Raw genomic sequence first — 27,111 nt, 5'->3', positions numbered from 1 at the left:
GATCAAGTTTCTGATCCAGGCCTTTCTCAACTATAAAACAGAGTTCCGCTATTTCCCAGTTTTTTTAAATATATATTATGTGGTTGGATATGGACACACTATGCATATTGTACAAATACACACCACATATACCATAAATCAGCTAAATAATCAGAGGAGATTGCTAAAAATTAGCAAATGCCTCCTTTGCTATTCATCCAACACTAAAATCACTCAAACTTCCTGACTTGTAATTCAATGACCATATGTATATTACACCACCAATGATAAACTATGTTTAAATAATTAGTTCAACACAGTAAAACTGAGCCAGTAAGTTCTGAATAATTTACAAACTCATAGCCAGAAAAGGAGAAGATGAGACTACCAGATGAACCCAGAGATAGGAGGAAAAAAAACGACAGTATTCCATCATATTTTTCCAACTTTTAAATAGTCATTTGTTTCATGTCTCAAAGGTAATCACTGAGGTTATGTCTGCACAGCAGGGCTAAAATCAAATGAAGCTATGCAACTTCCACTATGTCAATTGCATAGCTTAAGTCGAAATAGCTTAATTCAGCTTTTGGCACGGTCTACACAGCAGGAAGTTGAAAGAATAACACTCTTCTTTTGACGTCCCTTGTTCCTCAAGAAATGAGGGTTACTATGAGCCAAAGTAAGAAGTTCTCCAGTTCGACATTATATCGAATAAAGGCTTGTAGTGTAGACAAGAACTATGTTACTTCAGATTAACATCAGTTATTCCGAAATAGCGCTGCTGTGTAGACATGCCCTGAATTTTTAGTGCAAGGCAGGTGATAGTCTGGCAAACTAGAATGGCAGAGAATATCCCACATCACTTGTGTGTCGATTGTGTTATGCAAAAAGGCATTGAAGTAATTACTAATACTACTTCAGGCTCAGGCAGAATATTGTTTGTTCAGTTCTGGGCACCACATGTTTGTAGCCAGACACAAAACCCCATCTTGTTTTTCCACGAGCCCCATCTTGTTCCCCCCCCCCCCCAGAGAGCAAGAGAAAGGCAGTCAGCCTTTGATGCCCTGGGAACGCAGGTGTGCTGCCTGTCCCTGACTCTACCATAAACAGAAACCAGACAGTAAATGGGCTAGCTGACGACCCGGGACCTCCCGTCGCCCTGATGGCTAGTGCCAGTAATTGACACGCCTGCACTGTCCCAGGAGAGGAATCTTCGCCCATCACATACCAGAGGTGCCCATTGTCTGCATTTTCCCAGGTGTAAATTATGCTTTGCACCCTTCGTGGGAAACTTGGTATTCAAAGCCATTTTTCCTAATTGGCCACTTGAGCCTAGGAAGAAGCCTTCATGACCCAAGGGGTATAAAAGAGGTTCAGCAGCCCACCCCATTTGAGCTCCAATCATCTATACCTGCTGGCAGGTATTGATTGTCTCCCGAGGTCTGTGGGACGCCCAACCTCGCCCTACTTCTTCCCGAGGGATTGAGAGAAAGACGCTGGCCATGCCAAGTCTGGAACGCAGGGGTGAGAATATATACCTGCTATGTATCTATTTTGCATGCATTTAATAAGAGCTCAGAGAACCAAAGGGTTTCATGGTACCTGTAAGTGACTTATTAGTGTAATTTCTGTCCTGTCCTTTGTAGTGTCTGTGTTATCTGTAACACAGTAGTAGCATTTAACAACTAAGTTTACCCTGTAACAATAAAATAGTAACTGTTTAAGCTTTAACCTGACTCCTTCAGTTGCTGTAACAGAACCAAGCACAATTTAAAAGAACTTCAGCCGGTCATAAGGGACTCACTGCCCTGACCGTCAGCTGACAATGTTAGAACAGACATGGACAAATTGGAGCATGTCCAAAGGAGGGAAACAGAAATGATACAGGGTTAGAAAACCCCACTTGTGAGGAAAGATTATAAAACCTGGGATTATTTTGTTTTGATGCCTACATTTGGAAGTGATATCTGAGGGTATGTCTACACTACCCTCCTAGTTCGAACTAGCGGGGTAATGTAGGCATACCGCACTTGCAAATGAAGCCCAGGATTTGAATTTCCCGGGCTTCATTTGCATAAGCCGGGCGCCGCCATTTTTAAATCCCGGCTGGTTCGAACCCCGTGCCGCGCAGCTACATGCGGCACGAACTAGGTACCAGCCGGGATTTAAAAATGGCGGCGCCCGGCTTATGCAAATGAAGCCCGGGAAATTCAAATACCGGGCTTCATTTGCAAGTGCGGTATGCCTACATTACCCTCCTAGTTCGAACTAGGAGGGTAGTGTAGACATACCCTGACAGTATAGTCCTTCCTTTCTGGTTAAGTTTTCTCAAACGGATGCAAAAAACTCAAAACATTTTAGAATTTATGAAGACAGTTTTAGTTTTTCCAATACTTAAATGGATATAAAAGAACAGCATTAGGATTAGAATGTATCTATTCATAGTCTAAATTTGTTACCTGATCCATCTGCAACAAAAAAAAGGAAGTAGTCTCAATTTGCTTTGGGAACTTCCACTGCCACAAAAGTATTATCAGTTTGCCATAAATATGGATAAGCTAAACTGTTTATTTGAACTAACAAAACATTAAATGAACTGAAATTATCATTTTTAAGAAGACACAGAGTAAGCAGCAAGAGTGCATCTATACTATGCTTCTTTCACACAGCGTGTTTGTATGAAAAGCCAGAAAACAGTCTTTAAACAATTGAACATTTAAACAGTACCTCCCATATGAAATAGAGATTATTCATTATATGGATTCACTTAATCCTGTATTGATCTTATGTATTGCTAATCAAATTAAATTAGACAAAGGGAAAAGAAATAGATAATGCCCTAAAAATAAAAAGTTATGAGTGTCTTCGAACAGCTTGTGACTATTACCTAGATCAGCTGTTCCCAACCGCTGGGCCACAGCCTGCTGTGCTGCGGTGACTGTCAGAGCTCAAGCCAGCTGTTCCCAGCGGCTCAGCTCCAGCAGCCATGGTTGCTCAGGTGGCAGCAGGAGGAGGAGGAAGAGCAGGAGACGCTTCCCTCCTTCCTCTCCCATCCAGTCTTGGGGAGATGCGCTTGGAGAGGGAGGGGGCATGAAGAAGGAAGGAGGCACACATGCCTCTCCAGGGCTCCCCACCCTGCCCATGTGGCCATTTTTGCCAGCAGTGATGCTGGGGCTGAGGTGGCAGCAGGAGGAGATGCCTCCCACCTTCCTCCTTCCCTCCTTTTCGCCATAATGGCGGCTGATCAGGGTTCTGCCAAATGTGTTTGGAAAGGGAGGGGGCACAAAGGAGGAGAGCCACCGTGGCTGCCCAGACGGCAGTAATGGCCACGCTCCCTAGAAGGAGCAGCCCTGCTCTGGAAAGTGCAGGGGTGGGGTAGGGGCAAAGAGGTGATGGATGAGGGTTTGGTGGGGTCATGGGGCAAGAGGGTGTTGGCATGGGCTGTAGGGGGTCAGAGGTTAAAAGGTCAAAGAGTACAGGGCATAGGAGGGAAGGGTAAAAGCGTGTTAGGCACTGGGGAGCAAGGGGCTAGATGGACTGATACCATGTTATTAGCATATTTGTGTATTCATCATGCAAATGATGAATATGCAATTATGCAAATAAAATGTTACCAGTCTGCCAAGCATTTGTGAATGGATTTGCCGGTCCCTGGCATAAAAAAGGTTGGGAACCACTGACCTAGATCTCAATAACTCTGGGTTCAGGTTTTGTTGTCAATGCAAAATTGAGCTCTTATGTGCCCTTTTATGAAGCTTAGGTGAATTATAAGTGAGCCCGGGCCAACTCCTGGGTTGAGATAGAGATGGGTCTAAAGTGCAATGCTGGCATCTGAATCTAAACTTACAGTTTGGGGGCATCTGGCTCTGCCCCTAAAAAAACAGGGATCAGTTGCAAAGTTTGCTTTAAGTTGCCAACTCTCCCAAGTTTTGGAGATATTCAGATCTGGGCTTTCATTTCAGGCCCGTCTCTAGCAATGGCCATGTTACAGATGTTCATCCACTGAGACACAACAGGTCTCCATCCAAACCCAGTTTGTTCAGCAAATACTAGGCCTTGCAACCAGAAATATTAAGAAGAATGTTTACAGCAAATTCCCCATGTACTGAGAGAAGCAATGATGTGAGGAGCTTATGGATTGTACAGGGAGCAGCTGCAGCTGAGCTGAGAAGAAAAATATGAGAAGGAAAGAAGCTGCCTGTCATATCAGGCCTACTGTTAAAGACAGATCGTGTCTTACACTGATGCAGCACATCTGCATACAGGGTCTGCAATAATGTAATTACATTGAGAACATCATTCCAGTGCAACTTCCTTGATATAGGTAAGGCCTCCAGCCCTGACTCCTGTGAAGTAGAAAGGCTTTGGTGACTTCCTCAAAGTTACATAGAAATGTTGTAGCAGGGTCAGAAATAGAATCCAGAATGCCAGATTCCTTAGGGCAGATTCCTTAGGGCAGTATTTTCCTTAGACACAAGACGACTCTAACTCACTTAATGTTAAGAATTTTGTGTTGTTTTTCTTCAAATCTGGGGCCTAAGATCTTGCTAGGAGAAACAGACCAAGTTGCTGCTTATTTGGTGCAGAGTGCAACAGATAACAACACAGAAGGTATTGGAAGCACACACAAATCCAAATTGCAGGGTGAGGAAAGGGGAAAAAAGCAATTTGTGAATCATTACAATAAATTCCACAAGAGCAGCAATTCCACACAGACAAGAAATCATTTTCTTATTTCAGGGGGGAAGGAAGCCATGTTAGTGTCTGTGCAAAAATGAGATTCCTATGGCATTTGACCCATGAAAGCTTATGCCCGAATAAATGTTAGTCTTTAAGGTACCACAGGACTCCTCGTTTTTACATTTTTTTTTTTTTGTTTTGCTATCAAAACTTTTTTTTCCTGTGTTTATTATTGAAGTTAAATTAAAACAGTACTTTCTGGCAGGTGCTGAGTCCAATTTTTAGATCTATTCCCCCCACCCCGCTCCCCTTCTCCCCCCGAATTCCTGCTGATTTAAATTGCAGTTGTGGGTGCCTGGTCCCTGCACATGGCTCTGTTAGGCGAGAACTTAGCAAAAAGGAAACTAAAAAATGTCAACAGATAATCAACATTTTATTTTAGCCTGTGGTCATATGGTTTGTTGGGTTTTTAAAAAAATGTGGCCCTGGTAACTTTTCTACATAAAGGAAAAGCAAACAGCTGAAAAGCCCTCCTTGTCCTTTGATCCTCCCTGTGGAGAGTAAACCATGAAGTGTTTGTTAAAATGCTAATCCGATTTAAAGCTGCTTTTGAATGGGTTAGAAGAGGAAGTGCCAGCTACTGATCTCCTGTCCAGCAGTGTTTTTAAAGCCATGTCACTCTGGTTTTCAAAGCCAGGTATTCTATTCACATATGGTCATTGCTTAGACCAAAGAACAATCATCCCCGAGGTAAAGCTTATTCAAAACGGACAGTGAACACATTTTTTTCCAGTGTCTTTTTCCTGATGAGGAAGGCATCATTTTACCAAAGAAGGTAACAATGAACCCCGTAGTACCGAATGCACAAGCTGATCCCACCCCACCCCGCAAGTCCTGCTCTGAGTAGGGTTACCCAGACTAACTTGGCTACCCCTCTGAAGCTTATCTACTCACTGTCTCTCTTTTCTCTTCTTCCCCTCCTTTTTCTTCTCCTTTTCTATCTTTTTTCCCTTCTCCCTCCCCCCTCGCCCCACTTCCCTTATTTATTCTTGGATCTGGACTTCAAACATTCCTGTCATCTGAAGAAGTGGGTTGTGCCCACAAAAGCTCATGATACCATCTACACAATTTGTTAGTCTTTACGGTGCTACTAGTTTATTTGTTGTTTTTTAAGTATTTCCTGTTACAGACTAACTCAGGGTATGTCTACACTACAAAGTTAATTCGAACTAACAGACGTTAGTTCGAATTAACTTTCATAGGCGCTACACATACAAACCACTAGTTTGAACTTAATTCGAACTAGCGGAGTGCTTAATTTGAACTAGGTAAACCTCATTCTATGAGGACTAACGCCTAGTTCGAATTAAGTAGTTCGAATTAAGGGCTGTGTAGCCACATAATTCGAACTAGTGGGAGGCTAGCCCTTCCCAGCTTGCCCTGGTGGCCACTCTGGGCCAAACCAGGGAAACTCTTCTGCCCCCCTCCCGGCCCCGGACCCCTTAAAGGGGCACGGGCTGGCTACGGTGCTTGTGCCAGGTGCAAGCCTGCCAGCACCTAGCCAGAAGACTCTGCACCTGGCACGGCATGAGCCAGCCACCCACTACCACCCAGCCCTCCGCCTCTTCCCGGGACCAGGCTGGCGGCTCCCAGGAGCCTGCCCGGGGCCGCAAGGGGAGGGCGCCCGCCTGGTCTAATGCGGAGATCGTGGACCTCATCCAGGTTTGGGGGCAGGCCTCCAATGTCCACGACCTCCGCACTAGGCACAGGAAAGTGGCCGTCTAGGGCAGGACAGCTGCCAGCCTGGCCACCAAAGGCCACATGCGAACCCAGGAGCAGGTTTGCATGAAAATCAAGGTGGTCCAGCGAGAGCCCCGACCCTGAGCCCAGAACATAAGAACAGCCGTACTGGGTCAGATCAAAGGTCCATCTAGCCCAGTAGCCTGTCTGCCGACAGCGGCCAACACCAGCTACCCCGGAGGGGATGGACCGAAGACAATGACCAAGCCATTTGTCTCGTTCCATCCATCTCCAGCCTTCCACAAACAGAGGCCAGGGACACCTTTCCTACCCCCTGGCTAATAGCACTCCTTGGACCCAACCTCCATGACTTTATCTAACTTCTCTTTAAACTCTGTTATAGTTCTAGCCTTCACAGCCTCCTGTGGCAAGGAGTTCCACAGGTTGACTATTTGCTTTGTGAAGAAAAACCTTCTGTTATTAGTTTGAAGCCTGCTACCCATTCATTTCATTTGGTGTCCTCTAGTCCTTCTGTTATGGGAACTAATGAAGAACTTTTCTTATGCACCCTCTCCACGCCACTCATGCTTTTATAGACCTCTATCATATCCCCCCCCCAGTCTCCTCTTTTCTAAGCTGAAAAGTCCCAGTCTTTTTAGCCTCTCTTCATATGGGACCTGTTCCAAACCCCTAATCATTTTAGTTGCCCTTTTCTGAACCCTTTCCAAGGCCAAAACATCTCTTTCGAGGTGAGGAGACCACATCTGTACACAGTACTGAAGATATGGTGGACCATAGTTTTATACTTCCCCTCCTCCTTCTTCCCCTGGCTTCCCCTTTCCAGCTCCCTCCCCCCAGGTTTCCCCCTCCCCGCTCCCACCCTCTCTCTTCCCCTCTTCCACCTCCTTTTCCCAGTCTCCCCAGAGGTTAACCCCCCCCCCCAGTTTTGTTAAAAAAAGAGAGTTTCTATTTTTGAACACACGTGTCCTTTATTTTTTACATCAGGAAGGGGGACTAGTGAGGGGTAAGTGAAAGGAGGTGAGGGAGGAATGGGGCATGAGTCCCCGATGGGGAGGACTGGGGTGGCTCTGCAGGCTCCTTGGGGTGGAAGCTTTCCTGCAGGGTCTCCTGGATCCTGACAGCCCCCCTATTGACCCTCCCGGATGGCAGCCTGTGGCAAGTGCAGCCGGGCTTATGGCCAAGTGCTGTGATGTGCCAAATGTGGGCACTCCAAGACAGGACTGCTTTGCTGTCCCTCATTGAGGTAGACAAGCAAGCGGGGAACCCTGAGAACTGTCTCTCCGGGGTGGGGGTCAGGTCCCTTTTAGCAGAGCCCTCGGCTAGCCTGAGGCAGCAGCTCCACGCTCTAAGTCCTAACCTGATGCCCTGCCGGCACCTGTTCCGGCCAGCCTTAACTTCGGTTTAGGGTCCATTCAATGTGGACATGCTAGTTCGAATTAGCAAAACGCTAATTTGAATTAGTTTTTAGGTCTAGATGCACTAGTTCGAATTAGCTTAGTTCAAATTAACTAATTCGAATTAAGTTAGTTCGAATTAGTGCTGTAGTGTAGACATACCCTCAGCTACTCCTCTGAAGCTGAGTAGGGATGTTAGAAATCGTGTAATTGAATAGTCGTATAACCGTATGAAATCTTAACAGCTACTATCCCTGGGAACAGGGTGGCATCCAGTGCACTCCTGACCCCACTCCTGGGGAGCCCCCTGCCATCCCGCACTGCTGCTTCTGTATCAGCTCCCCACGCAGACCAGCTGCCTGCCACACCACACTGCTGCCTCTGATACAGATGCAGCAACATGAGGTGGCAGCAGCCCCTGTCCAAGGGGGGGGGGGTCCAAACTCCCCAAGGACAGAGCCTTCTCCATGGGATGTGGAGCATCCTCTGTCCTTGGGGAGCTCAGGCTGCTGTGGACAAAGGCTGCTCCATGGCAGCCTCCTCTGCCCCCCAACCATGCTGCTGCCTTGCAGGGGGAGGGCAAGTGGCACCAATGAGTCAGTGTTGGGGGAAACTGACTTTTAAGCCAGCTCCTTCCGGCACTGGCTCCTGCCTGTCCCACCCCCCACCCTCCTGCCTCTGTAGGAGGCAGCAAGGTGGGACAAGCAGGTCCACAGGAGCTGATATACACAGGGAGCTGGTTTGAAAGCCAGCTCCCCATGCATATTGGCTCCAAATTACCACCCTTACCCTCCGCGCTGCTGCCTCTCTATCAGAGGCAGCAGTTTGGGAGGTAGGGGGCAGCTGGATCTGGTGCTCATGGGGATCCAGCTTTTAAGCCAGCTCCTCACAGGCACCAGCTCCTGCTCCCCACCCCCTTGCTGCCTGTGATACATAGGCAGCAGGGAGCGGGAGTAATATATGTAGTCGACAAGATTAGCTGATAAACCCAGGCTTATCGGTGAATCATGTAGTCATCTACATGATGACATCCCTAGCTCTGAGCAAGAGATTTAGCTTGACCCTGACAGCCTCCCTGATAATGGAACTGTTGTGAATGGACAGACTCTTGGGTGCCATTGCCCAATAACTCTGGGCATCTAACTTACCGCTTCACCTCACTGCATTTTAATTCTCTTAATTCACGCAGACACTGACCAAGGAAGCTGCATAATCCCTTGCATTGCAAGGTGACAACAAGGTCAATAGCTCCTTAGAATCGCCATATGTGAATGTAAAATCAAGGCACATTCTCAGGAATCCTGTTTCTTAATTCTTGCAGCCTTTGGAGAAAGACAACATATTATTTGCATTGCTAAATATCTACTGCATTAGTATAATCACTGATAAACTATCTTTTAGATTAAAAAATACCAAATAGTCTTTAAGGTGCTACTAGACTAACAAAACATGTAGATAGTATCATGAGCTTTCGTGGGCAAAACCCACTTTGTCAGATGACCGGAGTATAATAAGTCCAGATCCTAGAATAAATAAGGGAAGGAGGGAGAGGGAGAAAAGGGGGGGGGGGGGAAGAAAGAAAATGAGGGGGAAAAAAAAGGAGGGGAGGAAGAAAAGAGACACAGTCTTGGATCTGGTCTTATTATACTCCGGTCATCTGACGAAGTGGGTTTTGCCCACGAAAGCTCCTGATACCATTTGCATTTTTGTTCATCTTTCAGGTACTGTTAGACTATTCATTGTTTAAGTTTTTCCTGTTACAGACTAACTCGGCTACCGCTCTGTAGCTTTCAGGTGGCAGTTCCAGGTCCAAAAACCCTAATTCTCATCTAACAATAAACTAGTAAGGAAAGATTTAACAGTGGACAAGATATGTAAAGATTTGCAAAATGAGGTAGCCAGCCACCAGTCAGAAATGGACAATAACATAAACATGGCAAAGGTATATAAAATTCAGCTATTCCTTTACTACTGTCAGCAAGACAGGGGGACCTTGGTGCATAGTGCCAATATTTGTGTGGACAGGACTGAAATCTTTAAGTAATATGAAGCAAAATGCAGGACAATGTAGCACTTTAAAGACTAACAAGATGGTTTATTAGATGATGAGCTTTCGTGGGCCAGACCCACTTCCTCAGATCAAATAGTGGAAGAAAGTAGTCACAACCATATATACCAAAGGATACAATTAAAAAGATTATATGTAAAAATAAACACAAATGTACCTTGCAAAGTATAATGCCTTAGAAAACCTAAAAATATACTTGTAATTTTCTTTTTAAATTCAAGGTCCCCCCCCCCCCAAACACTTTGTGCAACCTTCATTTAAGGAGTCCAGGTGTTAACAGAAGGGGGTGATGCTTCAAAGTAACACTCCATGGCAGGAAGAACTGAAATTAGCCAATTCACACCTACGGTCCCAGAAGCTTTACTTCCTCAGGAGCCCACTGCTAGAAACAGCTGTGACCAAATTATAGTTTGCAGATCTTCTTTTCCTAGTTGGTGAAGGAAACAAATGTGATCTTAAGAAAACAAGGTAGCACAACCCATTTTCCTAAATGGCAACTCTGCATTGTATCTTTCCTAATGCATCCCTTTAAAGGATGTTTGGAAATACAAGTGAGAATTCAACAGTTTCTTTGCACTGTGCTCTTTTCAAATGAAAAGGTGACTGAGGATTCTGAGGCACATGGAAAAGAAAACAAAAACTTAATATACTAACATCTCTTACAGGAAAATGGTCCCAGTATGAATTTATCTTACCTAGCAAGCAAAGTTCTCTGGGTATTGGCAGTTTGTCACTGAAGACATTAAAATTTGAGATTTTAGAACTTCTAGCTTAAGGGACGATATTGCTTTTCAGAGACAATGTAGTTTACTGGTTAGAGCGTGTGAAGGAAAGTCAACAGTCATGCATTTTATTCCTGGCTCTGCCACAGACCTTCTAAGCAAAGTTGTAGAACCTCTCTGTGCCTCACTTTCACCATCTGAAAACTGCTGCCCACCAAGTGGCTAGATGGATTAGATCGGGCATTCTGCAATTTTTCAGACTCAGAATGATGCAACCATATTCAATGTTTGTATTGCAAAGCAGTGAAATTATTGAATGAAAAGTGCCAGAGGCACATGGTACAGCTACGCTTTACAAAAGGGAAATCCTCTAACATAGGATTGCCAATTTTTGTTGGATGTATTCCTGGAGGTTTCATCACATGACAATCTTCAATTTAAGGATTAATCTTTAATTCCCAGGGACTCCAGTATAATCCTGGAGGGGTTGGCAAACAAATCAATGCACACATGAAACATGTGCTTCTTCCCATAACACATGTGCCCGAATACTCACTAGCTCATTGTTAAAATGACAAAGTCACACATCTATATACAGGGTAGATAAAATATAAATTATTATTAAGATTAAATATTAAATATTTGAAGAAGAAATGCAAGGTATTTCCATTATTAAAACAGGAAAATTTAGGGTGAGAATAATTTTGCGATCCTTTTAATTTTGTATTTGATTTTGACTTGGACTTTTTGAGATCTAAGTGAGAAGGAATGAAATCCCTGTAAACTTTTTATCATCCAACATTTGCAACACAATATATTTTCACATCTGAACTAGATTTGCTGCTGCACAGTATAATGTATATACTGGGACTCAACTCATAATAAAGCTTTCTTTGATAGCGCCACCTAAAGCTTTTGGCATTTGGAACCCAAACCTCACATTAATCCCTCTCAATACCACAGTTCTTTACAACACTAACAATACTCTGCATCCTCAGAATGGGGGAATGTTATGTGAGAGCACCTAGGGATAGGATGGGATACAATGTACTAGTTCAAGGAATAGCACCAGCATCTGAATTTGGAATTTAGGAACGACCTGGACATTTGCCAGTCAGTCTCAAGGTGATCAAAGTCTAAAGACTACTTATCTAAATCACCTGTCTTTTTAATATAATCCTCCACTGTTTCTGTCAACTCAGTACTGCCATCTATATAATTCAGCTATGAGATTTAACAGTGTGGAGCTATAGGATTAAATGCACCACTTAAATTAATGTGGACATTTTCGTTACTGGAAGCTATTTTTTAAAACTTAATAAAACTGGGTGTTTTGTGTACAGCACAAATATCCACATTGCCAGCATGTCATTTTTAAAAGTATCAGGAAACTTCAACGTCAAATTGCATTACCTTATATTTATACCATATATCAGGGGAGGGGAACCTTGTTTGGGTCGGGGGCCACTGACCCACAGAAAAATCAGTCGGGGCCCCACACACCACACAAAAAAACCCCACCTACCCCTCACTGACATGGTCCCTGACTGAGAAGCAGAAAGACACTCCCCACATTCTCCTTACACACCAGAACCTAGAGGGGCCCAAGCTAAATGATTTTGTGTGTTCCAACCCTGGAGGGGTGGGGGCTGGAACACCAGGCTCCCCAATGCTGGGGGTGCCCTGAGTCCCAGGGGCTGGATCCAGGCAAGCTGGGGGCCACATCTGTGCCCAGGGCCTGAGGTTCCCCACCCCTGTCTGAGCCCTGTTTAATGAGCTAATTTATTTCAGTAGCTCATTATTGTCTTCGGCTCAGAATCCCTGTTTTAGGATCAACCAGGAGAGTCAGCTGCACGTGCATTTGTACAATTAGCTCTCTCGTTTCTGAGCAATTGTTTAAAAATGCAAATTAACTAGTTGGTGTAAAAATGGCCCTAATTCCAAAATGTTGGATTAATAATAATTTGGATTATGATAGTATCTAGAGGGCCAGATTTAGGCTCTGGCCTCCAATGTGCTAGAAACTGTATATATCCAAGAGTACATAGCTGTATATAAAGATGATCTTGGACTTTAAGTGCATACAAAGGAATGCGAACAAGAGCTTTCAGGTGTTCAGACCTGAACTTCACATGTGATTCCTACCTCTGCAAAAGGAGAAACCAAAATGCTAATCCAGAGCCATATGCATGTTTGGCAAGTTTGAATGAGGGCTGAATTTTGAAGTTTAGACATCTGTTGTCTTGTGTAATTATTTCTTGGCTATGCACTTTATAAAAGGAGTCCTGAGGGCATAATTTTACATAATGAAAACCAAAGGCCCTACGCACATTGGGATAAAAAACATGCTAGGATTCTAGAACAGTGTCCTTGGCTAGAATGGATAAGCATTGCTTTTGTCTTAAATCTGTGTTAATAATCCCTGCTACAGGGTAGCTAAAGGGGATTAGGGCCTGATCTAGCAAACATAAAGTCAGTGTGAATACTCATGTGAATAAAGCTACCAAGTGTTCACTGGGGGTATGTGCTCATTTGTAGCACAGTTCTGGGGAGAAGATTGTTCCTGATAACATGGTTCTTTGAAGAAGAAGAAAAAAAGTCCTTGTTCATAATGACCACAGAAACTAAGATGTGTGTTTAATCATGTAGCCACCACGCTAATGATCCCAATGTGAACAAAGTCTAAAGGTTTGTTATAGCCAGACATAGTCACTTGCATTTTAAAGTAATGAATTCAGGGGAGGAAACAATGAGAAGAAAACAAACACTCTTCTTATAGGTGCAATTTGCTTTAATAAAAAAAAAATTACTTTTCTTTAACTAGATAGTGCACATGTAAGAAATAATGTCTTTTAAAAAAAGCAAATTCTTTTCAAACAAAAATTACAACACGCATGCATCCCTATACACATGAAAAAGCTCTGCTTTGCATCACACACATTGTTTTTAAATTAGATCTCCTTTTTCCAAGATGGAAAAATCACAGTCAGCATTTGTATATAAATATTATTACACAGCTTGAATTTACAAGCCAGAAAACAGAGTGTGCTGCATGATATGCTAAAAATTCCTTGCTGCAAATTTTTAAAAATATTAAAATAAGAATCTCTGTTAATACAGTAATTCCACTGTCACATAAAATGTTCTGCTCACAGCGATTTGGGGTTCAAGCAGCCACAGAATCCACATTTGATTCTAAAATAATGGTGCAAAGACACAGACAGAAATCATTTCTGCCACAGCTGCTGCTTGCACTCTTCAGTATGTATTAAAATGGAATGCAACACAATTCTAATATTCGGTCTAGACCATAGGGGATGGGAGGGAGGTGGTTTTTTTCCCTTATTGGGAGAGAATGCTCTAGTCTATGACTACCTGCACATCTGTGAATGGTAACATTTTTAAATCAGACCTGTCAATCATTTCAGTGCATCTTTCACAAAGAAATAGAAGAAGAGTCCATGTCTAGCTGAGCTTGTTCTACCCCCTGACAGTATTTTTCATTATTTGTCCCCCGGAATTAGTTGATCCCTAGGTCCAGCCGTCCCTCCTGCAAGGCTGGGGGAGGGGCTTTTAGAAGTGGGCAGGCGTTCCCCTAGGGTTTCAAATAGGACCAATCCATCTTTCTAAATAATAGAAGTACATCTTAATTCATCCATCACCAAGCCCATGGAAACTCTGCAAATTTAATGCCCAGAACTACAAACCTGTTCTTAACCTTTTACTAAGATCAAATGTAGGCTTTATGTAGGATAGTCTGATTCTCCAAACACATATTCCTGAAATGTGTACTTAACTACTTTAAAGTAGTCAGTGGTGCACAATTTCAAGTGTTTGGGCCGGTAGAGGGGAATAATGAAGAAGTGGGCTGTGCCCCCGAAAGCTCATGATACCATCTTCATGTTTTGTTAGTCTTTAAAATGCTACCAGACTATTTGTTGTTTTTGAAGTTTATCCTGTACAGACTAACTCGGCTACCCCCTGAAACCAAGTTCTTTATTGGGAAACTTCAACCTTCTCTTGCAGGAAGATGAAGTTGATATTCTAATACTGTAAGGGTGCGTCTAGACTGGCAAGATTTTGCACTGTCTACACTGGCCGCTTGAATTTGCGCAAGAGCACTGATGTTCTAATGTAAGAATTCAGTGCTTTTTGCGAAAATACTTTGATGCTCCCGCTCAGAGATAAGCTCTTTTGTGCAAGAATACTTGTGCAAGAGGGCCAGCATAGACAGGCAGCTTAATTTTTTGCGCAAGAAAGCCCGATGGCTAAAACGGCCATCGAAGTTTTCTTGCGCAAAAGCGCGACTATACTGAGCACGGATGCTTTTGCGCAAAAGCACTTTTTGCACAAAAGCATCTGTGCCAATCTAGACGCTCTTTTGCGGAAATACTTTTAACGGAAAAACTTTTCCGTTAAAAGTATTTCCGCAAAATCTTGCCAGTCTAGACGCAGCCTAAGTCTTTTCCATAGCTAAGCTATCATACGGCCTGAAGCTGCAAATTCCTATTCCTTATCATCTCACGCTAACGCTCCTGTATCAGAAAGTAAGTATTGTTAGCTAGGCCTCAGAGCACAGGTCTGGTCTGAGGCCTAGCTAACAACAGTAAGGTTTCTGCAACTCTACTAGAAATTAACTAAGGCCAAGTCTACACTGGCAAGTTCCTGAGCAGCAAATCAGCCCCCAGCACTATAACTCTCCAGGTGTCCACTCTGGCAAGACAATTAGTACACACGAGCTCCACTGTTGCTGCACTCTGGGTAAACCACCTCAACAAAAGGCATAGAGCTGGCTTGCTGGGGTGCTAGTGTGGACCCCGTGATATACTACAGCCTTGTGACAGGCTTCCAGGACCTGTCCCACAATGCCTATTCTTGCCTCTTTGGTCATTAGTTTGAACTCTGCTGCCCTCCCTTGAGGTCACCAACCCTCAGATCCACCCTTTACATTCCTCTGGTATTTTGAAAGTCCTGTTTGCTTGGTATTTTTTCCACGCATTTTTCCAGGTGATCATGCCTGCTCCATGCACCAGGAGATCCCCTACTTGAAGCCATGGCGAGGCGCTGGACCTTTCCAATGTTTGGGGAAAGGAGGTTGTCCTGTCCCAGCTGTGCGCCAGCCATAGGAATTGTGATACCTACAGACCTATATCGAGATGCATGACTGGGCCAGGGCTGAGATGCACTGCAGTACAGGGTCACAGTGAAGGAGCTGCTGCAACACTCTTACCACAATGCACAACAGGAAAACTGCTACTCTGGTGCTGCATCCCTAACCTGGAGGTCCTATGATGAACTGGATGAAATACAATCCCACCTTTGCTCCAAAGAACCTCATGGATACTTCAGTGCCCCAGAGGCCATCCCAGAGTGGAATGAACCAGGAGGAAATCCTGGAGGACGGTGCCACGGGGGAGAGGCAACCAGAGTCAGAGGACAACTCGGCATCCACAGATGCCTTCACTCAGGAGCTATTTCCTACCCAGAGTAGACTAACCACTGCAGAAGTCAGAGAACGGAGATAGGGAAGCACAAACAGGGAAGCCAGGCTTCATGAACTGGGCTTGTTTAGTTTGGAAAAAAGAAGATTAAGGGGGGACATGATAGCGGTTTTCAAATATCTTAAAGGGTGTCACAAGGAGGAAGGAGGAAATTTGTTCCTCTTGGTTTCTGAGGACAGGACAAGGAGTAATGGGCTTAAAGTGCAGCAGGGGAGGTTTAGATTGGACATTAGGAAAAAATTCCTAACTGTCAGGGTGGTCAAATATTGGAATAAATTGCCAAGGGAGGTGGTGGAATCTCCCTCTCTGGAGATATTTAAGAACAGATTGGATAGACATCTGTCAGGGATGGTGTAGACGGAGCTTGGTCCTGCCTTGAGGGCGGGGGGCTGGACTCGATGACCTCTTGAGGTCCCTTCCAGTCCTATTATTCTATGATTCTATGAAACAGTAGAGCCTGGAAAGTGGCTTTGATTTCTGGAAGTGCTGAAGCAACTTGTTGGCAGTGATAGTGTTGCAGCAGAAAGCAGGCTTGGGTCTGTGCAGTGCTAGTACCTACGCTGGGCTAGTCAGAGGCAGAACAGAGTGTCAATGGACTCTCTCGCTTCATGGTAATCAGTCTCACAGATTACATTGAAAGTGTCATGGAGATGCTGGGCTATTCACTTCCACAGGTTGTGGCAGAGCTGCTGGGTTCACTGTCCCATTAAGAGTGACATTGTCCATACCACTGCTGCACTCAGACAAGCCACATAAGGGCCAGGACAGAAGCTGCAGTTACACAGAAGACCCTCCCTTGCATCCCTTCTCACCCTCAGCAACAAAATATCTTCCAGGACTACCACAGTCTGTGGAAAATGCATGGACATTAGTGACTATAGGACCTTCCTGCAGTATGGGCAGTCTCCAAGACATACCTGCCCAGACTACCATAAGGCCCTTCACCAATGAATTTCCCTTCTCCAGTGATTAACTCACCATTTTGGAGGTCTTATGTGCACTTGCCCTAGGACAGCCAGTGATAGGGATGTGAGCAGTGCTTGGCTGTGTCTACACTGGGCCACTTATTCTGGAAAATCAGCCGCTTTTCTGGAATAAGCTGCGAGCTGTCTACACTGGCCTTTGAATTTCCAGAAAAGCAACGATGCTCTACTGTACAAAATCAGCCGCTATTCCGGAAAAACTATTCTGCTCCCGCTCGGGCATAAGTCCTTATTCCGGAACACTGTTCCGGAAAAGGGCCAGTGTAGACAGCCCAGTAGTCTTTTCCAGAAAAAAGCCCCGATCGCGAAAATGACGCTCAGGGTTCTTTTCCGGAAAAGCACATCTACATTGGCCACAGACGCTTTTCCGGAAAAAGGGCTTTTCCGGAAAAGCAGCCTGCCAATGTAGACGCTCCTTTTCCGGAAATACTTATAACGAAAACTATTCTGTTTTAAGCATTTCCGGAAATTCATGCCAGTGTAGACACAGCCCTTGTGCTTAACCTGGACAATGTCCATTCTCGGTCTAGAGTTAACAATGTTCCCCCTCTGCAAAATGTAGCATTTTGGCTTCACAGATCTAACCTTGGGATCCCAGCATTCCTTGATATTGTCTGCTGGATGCCTGCACAGGGCAAGGACGCATCCTCAGAGAAGTAAAGATGACTTGATGCACGAGGTTAGGCGACAGGCTGCTGCTGAAAAGAAAGAATTGAAGGACTGGAGGGACAGTGAGACAAGAGAGCGGAAAGAAAACGCTGAGCACTGGAACAAAGCCACAGAGCAGCTCTTAAACATTATGGAGTGCCAAACTGATGCACCAGGCCAAACCTGGGCAAAATGTCCTCCGCAGGACAGACCTGGCCCACCAAGCCACCAGATCCGTCCTGTGGCTTGCCCTGCTTGCCCCCCACACACTGCTGCTGTAGGGCTCTGTTTGAACAGCTGTGAGCCCAGAGAAGGGGGCGGAAGCTTCATGTGCTGCTCCCGCCCCCAGCACAATCCAATTGGCCAATTTCCCATTGCCCCACTGGTGTGACATTCACCCAACCCCAGAAAAGTTATTTTTATTACAAACATATATGCAGGGAGCTAATACCTTCGGTCCTGAGGCCACCAGCCTAAATCAGGCCCCAACCGGTTCCTGACCAGATACTGTTACATCTGCCAGCAGTAAAGAGCCCTGTGCCCAAAGTGTTCGGTTGGGGGGAGGGGAGGGAATTGTCAGTCCAGTTCACAGTAAGCACATATTCCATTCACAAAAGACACTGGCTGCGTCTAGACTGGCAAGTTTTTCCGTGCTTTTGCGGAAAAATTTGCCAGCTGTCTACACTGGCCGCTTGAATTTCCACAAGAACACTGACAATTTCATGTAAGATTGTCAGTGTTCTTGCGGAAATACTATGCTGCTCCCATTCAGGCAAAAGCCCTTTTCCGGAAATGCTTTTCCATTAAAAGCATTTGTGGAAAATCATGCCAGTCTAGATGTAGCCACTCTGAATGGGACCCTTACGGACAAGACATGGTATATAAGGAATGAATCTTCACCTCAGCCCAGATCACTTTTTTCAGGGATGCTGATAGGCAGCCTGGAGGAAGTTTATAGCATGAGCAGCCTGAGAGCATCTTCTCATGGGAGAGGACGCTGTCTGCAAGGCCAGCAAGACATCCACCTTTCACTGTGTTTTTTTAAAGATGTTCTTTCTGGAAGATATTAAGGGTGATTTGTTGTATTGAAACCAGTCTGACTTGAGCAGATTTAGAGAGCTCTGTACTGCAAAGAAACCTATTCTCCCAAGTTCAAAACAAGGTCTACTACCACTGCCCTCCTGTTAATTTCTGCAGCAAACAACATTCCTTAAAGCTGTTACAAAATGCTTCCTGTACTCTCTCCTCCAAGAGGTGATGTTGCCTATATTGTGACTGGGAATATATTCACTTATTATACATCACCATAATACTTGGGGAGAAGGGACGGAGATATATTGTTGCCATACAGCATTAGAAACCATCAGCTTAAGAGAGAGACATGCACAAGTGACCTTTTCTGCAGTAATAAATGTTACTAAAAGGTTAGGAAATGTGTGTAAAAGGATTTCATAATGACAGATTGAATCATTTATTTCAGTGTCAAGTCCACTACTGCGTGTGGGGAGGGAGAGAATTAGGATAACAGATTTAACTCAGTCTCTACATCCCTGCATCATTCCCCAGAAATCATTCCAGGAAGAGCAATGTCAATGCCTTCCTATTGATCATTCAGATCCCTGATCCCAAACTTCCATTACCATAACAGGTAATAGTAGAAAAACTTGCAGCCAAACATGTAACCCTCTGATGCTAAAAGCACAGGATCACGACCTCTGGCACAGAAAGGATTTAGTCATTTTCTTTTTAAAAGCCCACACTGTGATATTAAACCAGAGGCTCCAAACGGGAGCAGGGCTTCATTGTGCTAGGGCAAGGGTGGGCAACAAACTGCCCATTGGGCAGATGCTGTTTGCCAGGATCACCACTGGCAGGTCACCAGATGCTTTATTTGCCTGTGCATTCACAGGTATGGCCGCTTGCAGATCCCGTTGGCCATGGATTACCATTTCCAGCCAATGGGATCTGTCGGAAGCAGAGCAGACCAGAACACCACTTCCCGCAACTCCCATTGATTGGGGAGAGTGAATCATGGTCAATGGGTGTTACGAATAGCCGCACCTTTGTATACATGTAACCCCCTTTTTCCTCCCCGAGCTACTCAGGAGCGGGTCACACTCACAGGTGTGAGCCTGATGGTTTTAACCCAAAAGGAGATTCTGAGCATCCCAGTGGTGATGGTGTTTAGTTGGGGAAAGCCCTATCCACCTCCTTGCTGCAGTTCCTTGCTCGTAATGAATGTACAATGGCAGTGCCTCCACCTGGCTGGCCTTGTACACACTTACTGGTGTGCCTTGAGAGCCTCCCGGAATATAATCATTCCAGCTATAATATGGATCTAATTCCAAAACAACAACTACAAATCATATACATCTAATAGATTACTTTAAAATAAACAATCTTTACTTAACTTAAATAAACAGGAGTTAACAGATTAACAATGAATAGCATTAACAAAGTGCACAACAATAATTGGAGCTTATCTATCTAGCCTTTTGTACTGCTAATATTGATCCCACCCCAGAGTGTGCACACCTCTGGACTCACCGTCCCAGACTCTTGCTTGTATGGGCACGCTTGAAGAACTGCAGCTGTAGTGGAGATTTGGTCCAAGCTAGACAGCAGCTCTGTCCCAGGCAGCACTTTCCCAACAAGGCCCAATTACTTTCTACCTCATGCTGTGCCTATCAAAAGCAGCCTGCTAGATCCAACTCCAAAGACTTCTAGTCCCAGTCTGTAGCTGCACTCCAACAGACCCTGGACTGGATCAAACTCCTCCATAGCAGCCTGGCTCCCCTTTGGTTCCAAACTCCAAGGGCAGAGTCCCAGACTGCTAGGCCTCTCTTTTCATGCACATGGAGAGCCTCTGATCTCCCACACAAGAGTCACTTCCTTCCTGTTTTTCCCAAGCGCTCATGGGAATTGTAGTCTGGATTGCAGCACACAGGGTCTTTCCAGGAAAAAAAAAAAAGGAGGCCCCTTTAGTAGGGAGGCTACATACTCAAAAAAAATATAGTGCCTAGCAGTCTGCTGGTGGCAAATCACGTCCGGCCCGTGGGCCAGTTATTGCCCACCCCTGTGCTGGCACTGTCCAACATACAAATATTAGACAAATAGGATTCATTCTTAAGCTATATAATTGAAAATAATACAAACACAACACCTGTCTAGAGAAGCCTCTCTCATGGAAATACATTGCCAGGAAACTACAATGCCATACAGAGATGTGGAGATACAAGGTTTGTCTTCACCTGGCAAAAATTCAACAGGGTGTCACATAAGTACCACGGGAGGAGTGATGAGATGGAATGCAGCATTCCAGGACACATCCCCATTCACAGAAGAGGAGAATGTTAATTAAAATTAGTTTCTGGGCTGACTGTCTGCCACACCCAGGTTAGGGAATACTGTATCCAATTGCAGCTGTCGGAAAAGCTCTAAGCAAATAGAATTTCATTAGTCACAACCAGTGTTCCCTCTAAGATTTCCCATCCATGAGCGGAGTGAGTTTTGTCTTGTGCACCAATAATGAGGTCATGTGCACTTGTTACTAACAATAAATAAATTGTTATGGAAGAAAAAATACTAAAACAAGGGATAATTAACAATGTGCATGACCCTGAACCCACCCACCCTGAAAACCACCCAGTCTCACTCCCACCCAGCCTTGCTCTCACTGTTCCTGCATCCATAGGCTCCCCAAACCCTACACCTCCATCCTTTGCAGTGCTCCCTTTGCTCCCTACCTTCTGCACAGTGCTCCCTTCATCCCAACCCCTTCACTTTCCTCTTAGCTGCACCCCCTAGTCCTACCTGGCACTTCCAGAGTTCTGCTCACTCCAAGAGTTCCCTGGTGTGTAGGGGGTAGGTAGGTGGGATCGTGGGAGAAAGCATGGATTCCATAACTTTCTGCCACCTCTGTGACTTCTGCAGCAGCCAGTATGACTGATTCTGGGCAGCTGGCCCCAGGGGGTACGTCTACACAGCAGGGCAAAAGTCGAATTAAGATACGCAACTTCAGCTATGTCAATTGCGTAGCTGAAGTCGAAATAGCTTAATTCAGCTTTTGGTGCTGTCTACCCAGCAGGAAGTCGAAGGAAGAGCACTCTTCCTCCGACTTCCCTTACTCTTCGCAAAATGAGGGTTACAGGAGTCAGAGTAAAAAGTCCTCCAGCTCAACATTATTTTGAAATAATGGCTTGCTGTGTAGACGCTCGTTTTGTTATTTTGAAATAATGTCAGTTCCTGGGCAGCCAAAGGAGTGGCTGCTCAGATGACCTTGCCCTCCTCCTACCCCCGCAGCAGCAGCCCCCTGCCCAAGGTTTAGTTAGGGGTATTTATAGTAAATGTCATGGTCAGGTCACAGGCTAAATTTCTGTTTATTGCCCATGACTTTTACTAAATACAAGGCCGAAATCACAGCCTTGGCTATATACTGTATGAAGCTGTATTCTTTTCTGGGTGCTCTACATTTACCAATCACTACTTTAATTAAACAACTCTCTTTTGTAGTATTTTAATCAAACGACTCATTTTCTTATAAACACACACACACACATATAGATCACAGCAAGTTACAATGCTGTAAAGTGCCAATGTAAATTGGGCTACAGTGCTGTTTTACTGTTACTCTGTTTACTACTTCCCTCGTGGAGGTGGCTGTACGTAGAGCACTGTACTTTAATTTTTAGAAGTGTAGACAAAGCCCATATACCACTATAGCCTCTGTTGTTACTTGTTATACATAAATTTTTCCACACCTCAACACCTTTGTTGACCTTCTTTGTACCTTTTCCATCTCAGACACTAATTTACTATAGGTAACCAAATCTGATGATTTGTTTCATTATTAACAAGCACTGATTTAAATAAACAACCTTACAATTCAAAGAAAGTGCAGATTAAACCTCTCTAATCCAGAACTCTGGTCCAGCAACATCCGTGGTGCAGAATGATTTTAGTTAGTAGATGTCCACTTTTCATGGATGTGGCCAAGTGTCCTCCAGTCCCATAAAGTTTGTTCACAACCACCAGTCCTGGCTCTCAGTGTTCTGTTCTGTTATTAATTTCTAATTTACCCCTAAATGTCCTCTAAGAGCCAAAGTAGTGGAAGAATTGGTAATGCTGCTAGACAATATTGACACCCCTGCCCCCGTAGTCTGGAAAATTCTCTGGTTACAAACCAGTCAAGTCCCAAGGGTGCCAGACTAGAGATGTTCAACCTCTAGTGATTTTCTATATGGAATAGGGTTACAGGAGAGCAAGAAGGGCCTCATGGAACAAGGGAACCAGGTTGGGAAATAAAAATCTTCAGCGTCACTAGGGAGCTACAGACAGTGGCTGCCATAAAGTTCTCTCCAGCACTCACTGCCAACCTCTATGCTTATTACCTCATTATCTTTGCCTAGTTCTTTTCATTACATTTCTCTTTGCAATGCTGCCCTTCCGCTCCCAAAATAAAATGCTGCACCCTAGTAGTTAAGCTCTGATTGAGAGACATTGGAGGATGGAAACATTTGGCAACTCATTTCCACCAGTTTTCTACTCCAAAACTGGTTATGAGAAGCTAGAACGGTAACTCCTACATTTTAAGAGCCTGAGTGTGGATATGTTCAAGAGACAATAAAGATGAGTTACTAGGTGAAATTCGAAGCCTTTTGGAACATTGAAGTTTTTAAGCAAGAGGAAACCAAAGAAACATGAGACAAACAGGGCAAACTTTTAAAAGGGAGCATGTCTAACTGTTTCCCCTTCTAAAACTTGCACTTGCTTTTAGTTACATGAAAATTAAGTTCTCCCAAGACGAGTTATTGTGCCTAATGGAGAGGCTGAATTCAAGCTTTAAAAGGGGGAAAATGGGATGTCAGGCCTGCTTGGAGTACAAGTTTCAGCATCACCTTAACTATGGAGTTGCTCCCCATGTCTGCATGACATACCATTCCAGTATTATCTGTGCTATTATTTATTACTTGTATTCAGGGCAGGAGGAGCACCATTTAAAAGCAGACACAGATGTGCCCTCCTCCACACCACTGACCTTCTCTTCCCCTTTCAAGCACCTCCTCTACCCACCAGCAGCCTGATATTCCTATTCCGCTCCTCCCCCTCCAACTCCTACCCCAGACATTATCCTTTACATTTGTTCACTCCAAAAGTGAGATGGAGACAGTGTTATCTATTTTTGTAGACATCGCAGCCTACTAGTCCCTGTGTTTTGTTTAATTCATCCAAACCTTCACTTTTGTTTTTTCTAATTTAGGCTGCATGTTAGAAAGTCTGGCACTGCATAATGGGTAATACCTCCACAAGGTGTGCACAGTGACTTCAAAAGTCTGTTTTTGAAGTAATCGGCAAGTCAGAGCCCACTAAATTTGAATTTTAGACTATTTATGTTGATGTGTATTACTCTGTATTTGTCCACATTGCATTTCATCTCCTGCCCTGCCCATCCTCTCTAAGGGCATTTAAATCCATCAGGAGTTTCTTGCAATCCTAACAAAAAATAACCAACATAAATAATACAAAGTGCAACTGGCAAATTTCATCAGCTCACTCTTCACTTGCTTGTGCAAAGCATTGATATAGTGAACAACTGCTGGACCAATAATGGGACACTTCACTACTAGCTTCTTTCCATTCTGATGAACAATTGCTCATCACATTCTCTGTTTCTGGAGACTAACTGAAAAAGAGGGATACCCACCAAAACACTAGCCACCAAACTCCTGAATTTTAGAGGAGGGTCTAGAATTCTGGATCCTAACATCAGGGTGTCTATCAGTCCTTCCCAATGTACAAAAGAAAATATTGTTATTTATTTTTCTTAAGAGTTATTTATATCCACAGGACAGCACAGCATTTAAGTACATGCTAATTTTTAAGCATATTAACGGTGCATTGAAGTCGATGGGACAGCTCACAATATTTAAATGCCTCGCTGAATCAGAAGTTGCATGAGGGAGTTTTATCAAAAGCTTTGTTTGAAAATTAACTGGGTCACATTTTTTGTCTATTCTTTCATTAACTTCTCATTAAAAAATCAATTTGGAGAGTCCCCACTTTCCTTGAAGAAACCTCTCTGGGTTCACCCTAGAATATCTAGTTTATCCAGAGGGGTATTACTGTACCCTCGATAAGACTCCCAATCAATTTGAGAAAATTATGCTTATGAGTAAAGTTTCAGGGAACTAGAAATGTTCTGTCTAGAGAACAGAAAAATGCAGAGAAGCAGGGCCATCTACAAAGGGATGCTATCAGTGGAACAAGACTCAATTATTCTCACTAGTCAGCAAGGACAGTACAGAAATGAGGTTAACCCTGAGCAGGAAAAACAGACTTTGAAGAAAGCACAGATCGGCAAGAAAACTGGGTGCCAAGGGAAATTATGGAATCACTGAGGACATTCAAGGCTAGCTTGCATTAATGATGGTTTCGAAATGATTAGATCAGTTCAGCTACATTGCAGAGTTTTGGACTTGATCCCCTGTAAAGAACAAATGATGTCAAACCAATTTGATAGCTTTCTTTGATAGGATAACAAGTCTTGTGGATAAGGGAGAAGTTGTGGACCTGGTATAACTAGACGTTAGTAAAGCATCTGATACAGTCTCGCATGACCTTCTGTAATGGACCAGGCCGAGTCAGGGCACTGCTGAGGGTGTCCGCTCAGGGTGAATTGCTCAAACTCAGGGCTCCTTACAGCCCCTGATCGGAGACCTTCCCAAACAGGTCACAAACCAGTCATACCGAGCAAAACCCCTCTGACACTCCAGCTGTCCCTTTGCCAATTAGCCCTGGGCCTAACACACAGGTGAGATGTTATAGAACCCAATCTCACCTACACTGAACGGGTTCTTCCAGTCCCAAGAAACCAGCCACGGTTCCCAGTCAATTTACACTCTGGATCTTACCCACAAAATCACGCTGGGCCAATCCTTTAGAATCTAAAATCTAAAGGTTTATTAATAAAAGAAAGAAAAGCATTGAGAGTAAGGTTATTAAGGAGAATACATTACATGCATCGAATCACCAAGTTCTCAATGCAAGCTCTTAGCAGAGATGTTATAAACTGCTATCTTAAAAGTCTCTGGTGTACATCCTATGTCAGGATGGGTCAACGATTCTTCCCGGCTCGCTGTTCCTCACAAGGCTGCATCTGGAATCAGTAGCAGAATTGAAGGCAAGATGGAGTCTGCCTCATGGCATTTTAAATCCATCCCTGATATCTTCCAAGCTGGAGCAGGTCACATGGCTCAGTGACCTATCTCTGTGTCCCATGTCAGCAGTCATGATATTGGCTGGTTTGCAGGTCCCAGACACATTCCTCAGGTGTGTATTGGCCTCTCTGAGAGCCTGTCCCTGGAGCCTTGCTAATTAGCATAGTCACTGATTGACCATTCCTGGCCCATTGCTCTGTCTCAGACAGAGAATCTTCCAGCATCAACACAGATTACATATTTATAACTCCACATAGAGATATCACCCACCTACATGAATAACATACTAAAATCAGTAGAACATAAGGTTTCATTTGACATCTCACATGGCCCCCTTTGTACAGACTTTGGGGCAACCCCTTCCCCCCGCCCATGGGTACAGCAGTGACCTGTCTGATCCCCTTAAAATTCAGTAACATGACACCTTCTTATCACAAAAATAGGGAAATACAACTTAAATGGGGCTACTATAAGGTGGGTGCATAACTGGCTGGATAACTGTTCTCGGAGAGTAGTTATTAACAGTTCACAAACTTGCTGGAGGGGAATAACTAGTGGGTTTCCACAGGGGTCTGTTTTGGGACCAGTTCTGTTCAATACCTTCATCAAAGATTTAGATCAGCCGTGGCCTACCCGTGATTCTTCCCCTCCCCCCCCAGGATGCGGCTCGTGAACCACCTCCCCCCATGGCTTGTAAAGCCACGCCCATGCCCTCCCAAATGACCCTCTCCTCCCAGCTCCCTGTGCTGACCTGGGCAGGGGAGCCAACCGGCGTGGCCATTAAAGATGGAGAATTAAAGATGGCGTCAACCAGTGGGAGCCTGATGTGGCCAAAAAGCCTCTAAACACGGTTTTTTGTTTGTTTGTTTTTTTGCTCGACAACTTTGCCCCAGCTCTTCGCGCTGGATCAACTAATATCTTGGCTCTTTGCCCAGAATGGGTTGGCCACCCCTGATTTAGATGATGGCATAGAGAGTAATATTATTAAGTATGCAGATGATACCAGGCTGGGAGGGGTTGCAAGTGCTTTGGAGGATAGGGTCATAATTCAAAACTAGAGAAATGGTCTGAGGTAAATAGAATGAAGTTTAATAAGGACAAATGCAAAGTACTCCTCTTAGGAAGGAATACAGAATGGGAAGTGAGGGTATGTCTACAC

General features: G+C 44.3%; 1 long non-coding RNA gene across 1 annotated transcript in view; it reads right to left on the bottom strand.

Annotated features, from left to right (window-relative positions):
* The window catches only part of LOC102452409 (uncharacterized), a 125,691-nt gene that overhangs the window by 81,441 nt on the left and 17,139 nt on the right, over window positions 1–27,111 (bottom strand). The window lies entirely within an intron of this gene.

Source organism: Pelodiscus sinensis, chromosome 16 (assembly GCF_052426305.1).
Source record: "Pelodiscus sinensis isolate ZL-2025 chromosome 16, ASM5242630v1, whole genome shotgun sequence".
NCBI lineage: Eukaryota > Metazoa > Chordata > Testudines > Trionychidae > Pelodiscus > Pelodiscus sinensis.
The sequence above is the reverse complement of the archived record's forward strand: the minus strand, read 5'-3'. Positions and strand labels throughout refer to the sequence as shown.